We start from the raw sequence: 8,151 nt of genomic DNA on the forward strand, positions 1-8,151 counted from the left end.
CTGGCAGTAGGGTACACCCCATCCCTAAGGGCAGAAGCAGCCAGTCCGAAGAGAAGCTGTAAGAGCCTGTTGTGCTGCTTTATCACAGTGACTAGTTTGCTCTGACAATGATCACTCAGGTGAAGTCTACAAGAAATTAAATCTACTCTTGTTCCTCTTCTGTATTTTGCAAGTTCCCCCACATACCGACTTAGAAAGCAATGCCTGTTTGCTAGCAGCACCACAGCAGGAGTGTCCTACTTGTGCTTTGCCATGTTTTGGCAGAGCAGTGTGCTGAGGGATGACAAAATGTTCTACATTTTCCAGCTGGCTGCCACAGTCTTCCTCCCCTTCTCTGCAAAACTAACCAGGGGCATGCAGAAAGTCCTTGGGAAACAATGAAATGACTGCCAAGTGCCAGATGTGGCATGGATTTCAACTCCACAGAGAACATACCTCATGGGTCTTTCATCAGAAAATTAAAACCCTGGATTACTTTCCTGAAACCTCTCTGCCCCACTGTCCATTGCTCCAGCTTGTAAATGCCTGCCATCTTCCCATCTTGCCTCTCTGGGCAGATGCTGCAACTCTCAGGTGAGAAAAGACCCTTTCCATCAAGGAAAGGCTCAGTTTTTATACCACACATTTAGTGACCCTGCAGACAACAACATTAAACAAAACCTGACTTAGGTAATACATTGATGGCAAAATGTTACAAAATAGTATTTTTTTCAGTTGTAGCTTTCTCCACACTTCAGTGATTAAGTTAATGGGCAAAACTTGAGCAATATGCAGCTCAAAATTTTGTGTACATTAGCTTGGTGTATGTTTAAAGACTGCACTTTACAACTTTGTCCCAAAGCAACATTTTAATGTTCTCTTCCTTTCCTAGGAAGCAGGGTTGTATTTATGCGGTGCTGCTCAAAGTTAGTTCTGTGCTTCTCTTTTGAACCTGCCTCATTTTAGAAGAAACAGGCCAGTACAAAGTTTTCCACGTTCCTTCTGACCATTTTGTGGATGCAGTGAAACTTTCTCAACTGAAAGGTTCCACTATATAATCCTTCTGTGAATCTGTATTTTCCATTTGGATCCTTACATTTAATTCAAAAGATGTTGTATTTCTTTTAGACAGTAGTGAAATAGCAACCTACTTTAAGAGTTAGGTGTTAAAGTTAACTAAGCAGATGTCACAGTTATGAGCCTTTTTCCCCTCTGTACACAACTCGGAAACAGTACCTGTTCCCCAGACTCTAACATAACACCACAGGGTCTCCTGTGTCACCAGAACACTAGATCCAAACATAGTTACAGAAAACACCAAACTGTAGAAAAACTTAGACCTCCTCATTCTGGCCAACATAGCATGCAAATATCATGCTATTGTCTTGCTAGTGCACCAGACTTCACTGTTCCGTACAGATCAGACACTAATATTCTGCTTATTTTGTACCATGGAGGCTGGAGATCACAACACAACTCTCTGACAGAGTGACTGAATCTGTACAGCTTGCATTTAACAAGACATGGTTTCTCTGAAGGAAATGCCTGGACAACAGGTTTCAAGAACACAGCTACATTCATAAAAGACATCTTCCCCTGCTATCCCCACCTCAAGGAGAGTGCGTGATCTCAGTTTCTGTTCAGGAACTTTCTGTCTGCACATGCGCTAAGTTTGAGTCTGTAGAGTTCATTCACTTGCCCAAACCTAGACCCATTCTTGGTGAACATGCTACAGCTTTTTCAGTTCCTCAGATCCATTCCAAAGGCAGTCCTATGGGAAAAGAAAGCTCAAAAACTTCTCACTAGCTCTCCATCCATACGGATAACCAAGTCAACTTTTTTCCCCTCAATAGTTTTCTCTCTCCTCTGATTAAACTAGAGAAATAAATTGTACATAGATAAATATCACTAGCCAAAAGATTAGAAAGGTGTAGGAAAATAAAAATATTTCTCTGCTAAAGGCCAATTCTGCCTGCCTGCTACTGAGAAACAAACTGGTACAATTTTGCCCAGGCATCGGAAGTTCCCATTCCCGGGATCATAACATCTATTCAGATCCAGGCCACCATCCACACTGGAAGCAAATGCTCACTACACTGAAGTATACATTTCTCTTCCCTTGAGCTAGCTGTTGCTTACCAGCTTACAGACCACTTTCTTCAAATGACTCAGCCACAGATGAATAAACAGATATTACAGTGACATTTAGTACAACTGCATTAAAGATTCACAAGTATGAAAATGCTCAGCCCTTGAATCTTGCAGTTTTGACTAAATAACAGATGGTTATGTGCACAACTGTAGACTAGCATGCCCTAACGGGCCATAAATTCACCTCATTTAAGGCAATGTTATAGCATACGAGAGGCTCTGGTAATAAAATGACCAAACAGTTAATCAAACCCACTTGAAGTACTTTTTCAATTATGACTAAATCTGTCTGTTGAGGACAGCAGATGTAATCATCTAATGGGATTACTACTGGTAGCGAGATGTAGGGTTACAGATAACCCACACCAGAGTGATGCAAAGTCACACACAGTGTATTGCTGTTTCCAAGTAAATTAGTAAATTGTTAGAGAGGCTTAAAGTCTAAGCTCCTTTTAATGTACAAACGCATTCATGAAGATGAAATTGCAATGGCTTGCTTTCTCTGAAAACCCCATCAAGGTTTTTCCTCATAGTGCTTAGACCACGCACAGACTAAAGTCTTTACCTCCACAGTTCTATTTTGGTGATGAATTTTTCTTTGCTGAAATGACTCACTACAGACAAATACTACACAAAAAATAATTACCTAATTTTTGCATAACATTTGAAAGTAGGAAGTTATCTATGAACAAAGCAGACTTAGTAAAACTAACGTGTCTGCTGGTGAGAAATGGCAGATGACGCTATTTTCACACATGCAACCTTCCTTATAAGCAACAAGTACAGATCTCAGGGATGTGACTACAATAATGAGTTTCAGTAATGTCAATATAGAAAAAACTGTGCCTTGATATCATTATTAAGCCTCTAAGTATGCCCAGCTTGTATCAGATGACCTGGAAGTGCATTAGGGTAATACAGTTTGGGCCCCCCCCCCCGCCTTTTTTTAAGAATCCTAAAAAGCCAAGATATATTTTCCCTCTGAAACGGAACATCCAGTTTTAACAAAATGCTCATTTTCTTCTTTATAACTTCTAATTCTTCTCATGTTTTACAATAGATACATTTCCCAAGTAACATGACTATTGCTTCTGTCAGTTTTTGACACCAACTAATTTTATTTTTTTCCTGTTTATATCATACATACTGCTGGCAGGCATTTGGAGTGGGCAGGAAATCCTGTATACCCATCTCATTCTCTCAAACCCTCCCTTCTCCTCAGTTTCCTTACAGTAAAAACTCTGACTGAGAATGTCTTTTAAAGACCATCACAAGAAATCCAGAGTTGTTCTTCATTTAACTTCCTGGCCTGCAAATAATCTCTCAACAAATAATTCAACCAAATAGTCATTGAGATCTCCGTCAGAGGAAGGTCCCAGCAGATAAGAGGCATCGTCTCCCTGAGGACAGACAGGATCACTAGCTAAAAATGGTAGAGGCCAAAACTTTAAAGGGAGAGAGATGCAAAAAGAAAACTAAGATGGACAGCAGCAGAGGCAGGCCCTCATATCAGAAAAGACCTGTGCTCTGTCAAGAATGACGAAGGCAATCAATGGTCACACAACTGCCTTGCACAGGCCACTTTACCCTTGCTAATCTGACAATCCTCTCCATTTCTTCAAAAGGAGAGCTTCAGAAAGAAGTGTTCCTATGGCTTGGCATGGGCAAGCACCCCTGAAGTTCTTTTACCTGGTGGCTCACCTCATATGTCTTTTTTACAGCCTTATGCTGTTTGCTAGCCATGTCAGGTGCAGCGAGCAGAAGAGAAAGACTTTGCCAGCCCTTCCCTTCTCCGGTTAAGGTAGGCAGTAACAGACACCACTAGGCAATTCTTCAGAGCGCTTACATGCACATGTGTGGGATCATATGCAGAATTGCAGGAAGGACCTGGTCTGAGGGTGTTCGGATACTTTGTTGGCAGGTTGAGACTGCTATTTGTGAGTGACTGTGGTGCTGCCACACCATTATCCCTTCACATTGTCCTAGATAGTCCAGCTTCAAGGACAGCATTCCTGAGCACCCCATCCAGAGCAGGTACAGCTCTCTGTGCAGGTGTCACAGTGCACATGCAACTAGATTAGGTAACAACTAGAAAACAACTCCAATCAGCCTTACTCCTTCAAAAGTTTTATAAACTACCACTACAGCAAAGTGTTTGAGCTAATATGATTTTTTTGCGTGAGGCAGCAGATGTATTCAGGGGATGCAGCATATGAGGGAGAACCAGATCAAATTCACCTTCTATACTGTGATTAATGAAGAACGGTGCTGCATATCATTTCAAACAATCCTCAGGAGCCCAATATCAGATTAAGTACAAAAAAAATAGAGGTACATTTCATAGAATCACAGAATCTTTGGGTTGGAAGGGACCTTTAAAGGCTATCTAGTCCAACACCCCCTGCAGTGAGCAAGGGACACCTTCAATGGGTTGCTCAGAGCCTCATCCAATCTGACGCTTCTTTTGATGTAGCCCAAGAGATGGTTGGCCTTCTGGGCTGCAAGGGCACATTGCCAGCTCATGTCCAGCTTGTCATCCACCAGTACCCCCAAGGCCTTCTCGGCAGGGCTGCTCTCGATTCCTTCATCCCTCAGCCTGTACTGATACTGGTGGTTGCCTCAACCCAGGTGCAGGACCTTGCACTTGGCCTTGTTGAACCTCATGAGGTTCACACAGGCCCATCCAGATCCCTCTAGACGGCATCCTGTCCCTCAGACGTGTCAACCGCACCACTCAGCTTGGTGTTGTCATCTGCAAACTTGCTGAGGATGCACTCGATTCCTCTGCCTGTGTCACTGATGAAGATATTAAAGAGTACTGGTCCCAGTATGGAACCCCGAGGGACACCACTCATCACTGATCCCCATCTGGACATTGAGCCATTGACCACTACCCTCTGGATGTGACTATCCAACCAATTCCTCATGCTCCAAACAGTCCACCCATCAAATCCGAATCTCTCCAATTTAGAGAGAAGGATGTTGGGGGTGACCGTGTCAAAGGCCTTACAGAAGTCCACATAGACAACATCAGTAGCTCTTCCCTTGTCCATTGATGTGGTCACTCCATCCTGGAAGGCCACTACATTGGTCAGGCAGGACTTATCCTTAATGAAGCCATGCTGGCTGTCGCAAATCACGTCCCTGGTCTCTACGTGCCTTAGCATAGCTTCTAGGAGGATCTGTTCCATGATCTTCCCAGGCACAGAGGTGAGACTGACAGGTCAGTAGTTCCCAGGGTCCTCCTTGCCACACTTTTGATAAATGGGTGCATTGTTTCCCTTTTCCCAGTCTCCAGGGACTTCACCTGACTGCCACGACTTTCAAATAGCATGGACAGTGGATTGGCAGCTACCTCAGCTAACTCCCTCAGGAGTTAGCTATGCATCTCATCAGGTCCCATAGACTTGTGCCTGTTCAGGTTCCTCAGGTGGTCTCAAGCTTGATCTTCTCTTACAGTGGGAGGGCCTTTGCTCCTCCATTCCCCATCTTGCAGTCCATCCCCTCCAGAGGTGTGGGAAGAGAGACTGCCAGTGAAGACTGAGGCAAAGAAGTCCTTCAGTACCTCAGCCTTCTCATCTGTTGTTACCAGTCTGCCAAGTCTTGCTCATCAAGGAGGGTACGGTTTCCTTGACCTTCCTTTTCTGGCTGACATACTGTAGAAGCCCTTCTTATTCTTTGCATCCCTTGCCAAGTTCAGCTCCAGCCACGCCTTGGCCCTCCTTACCTCATCCCTACACAACCATGCAGCGTCCCTGTACTCATCCCAGGATACCTGTCCCTGCTTCCACTGCCTGTGCATTTCCTTCTTGCCCTTTAATTTGCCCAGCAGGTCCCATTCAGCCATGCTGGTCTCTATCACTTCCTTTTAACAACAATACTTACATACGTAGGAATGTAAGACACTAGAGGGATCCATTCTGCACACCTAGTACTGAAGAATCAACTGCAACTAGACTGCTGCTTTATAGAAACACTAGAGCCAACTCTGAAATATATTGTGAGCCAGCAAAAGATACATTCTGTAAATAACACACATTAATTGGGCTGGAGAAGGACGAGATCAAAAGAATGCAACATAAGCTTAAGGAAATGGGTGCTGTATCCAGATTATAACCAAACCTCAAAGGTAGGATACCAGACCAAAACACAGGCAATACATTTCCTCTTAATTATAATTCAAAAATCTCCTTAGCTTGTATAGCAATATGAGACACCAGTGGTCAATTTTGCTCATTCATTTATGAATTAAGGCATCTGCCAAACTAGTTTGTTTAATTGCTGTCTTATATAGAATTTAACATCTCTACCTCTTGATATCAAACATGAGCAGCCACAATAGTCTGTTACACGATGCTATATATGTTCAAGAACTGCCCTAAGGCTGACACCAGTGCAATGTCCAGGTGCACTGAGCAGTGATCAATTCTCATTGGTTTGCATTTATATCCTTGCAGTCCCTGGTGCAGTCCTGCCCTCATAATTTTGACAGACATTGCAAAAATTCCCATTTTCTCTAACAGCTTTCAAGATGATGCTTCCAGATAACAGATGTTTTTTATATGCATACCTAACCATGCATATGCCCTTATTCTAGGTCATTGAAGAGATTACTCTACAAAGGTAGAGTCAATTAGAAAAAAACATGGATATGGTCACTGCTTTGGAAACCACTTCTTACTAATATCAATTATTTCCAGCAATATGACTCATGCATTACGAAATTACTTTACCACAACAAACAGTAAGCAGATGGAAAGCATCACAACAATCGTATTGAAGAGCTTGGCCTTGCCCTGTGGAGAAGCTGTAGTTTCTGTTGAATAAGCTGCTTCCCGAGTCACTTAGTGCAGGCTGAGGCCAGGAGGTAAAAAGAAAATTGCAGGCTAAAAGGCTGGTAAGTGCAGAGGCTCATCAGCCCTCAGACAGAAACAGGAGACATTCTTAAGGATCAGAACAGAACTATGTGGTAACAATGACCACAGCAACAGGAACTTGGATTTTTTTACCCTTTAAGGGCTCATATTCTTCTTCGCTTAACAGGGGCTGTAGGAAAACCACTCCTGGCTGCCAGTGCCAACAGCCATGGTGAGGCAACAGCACACCCAGGGAGAGCATGCACCAGCTCCTGCGCAGCACGGGGAGGCTCAGGAGCTTTGGCCCACAACATTCCCACAACCTTCCCACCCACTTCAGCTCAGACATTGCTGCAAGCAGTCAGTGATGAGCAGGGTCCTCAAACTGGAAGGTAACATCCTCACATGCTACCTTGTATCATTAGCTGATTAATACACTTCTGAACTCTACACATCCTCAAGAGCAAGGTGGGTTCCCACTGGCTCCATCCTGTCTTCCTGGCACCTGTATGAGGACAAATGGGAGGTACTGTGTTCTGTGCTGACAGATGTGAAACCTCTCTTGGAGCTGAGTGCGAGAGGTGCATCCTCACAAGGAAGAAAACTCTCCTCCTGTCTCATCATGTGACTTAAGACTCAAGAATGAAGGTGTAACATTGGAAGAAACCCTGGGCATTCCTTGGGACTCATTAAGTGGCACAGGGCTCAGAGGCCTCTCTCACTGCTGCCAAGGCTTTCCAGCAGGCATGAACACAGTGCTGTACTGTGGAGTTGCCCGATCCATGGCTTATTAGGATTTACATACCATATTTATACCACGCCAGTCCTGCTCACTGAGGAAATTTTTCCACTACTGAAGGGAAAAAACCATACCACTAAAGAGCAAACCTGAGCTTTCCGCAGCAACAAAGGCTGATCTTAAAGTAAGCTTAAAATTGACAGGTATGGCTGCCTGACACAGAGCAAGAAGTTGGGAACTCTTTGAGTTCTTGGCTTTGCAATGGCATGGGAAGAGCTCCATGGTTTGAAAGCAGGACAAAAAATGAAGTCAAATGCATGGGATAAGCTTAATGCTTCTGGAGGAATGACTTGTACTCAAGTCTTCCATCATCTTCAGGGATTTCCTTCCTCATATCTACCCTATTACCCTGGGGCTGGCACATGT

This window comes from Phaethon aethereus, assembly GCF_964289735.1.
Source record: "Phaethon aethereus genome assembly, chromosome: 1".
NCBI lineage: Eukaryota > Metazoa > Chordata > Aves > Phaethontiformes > Phaethontidae > Phaethon > Phaethon aethereus.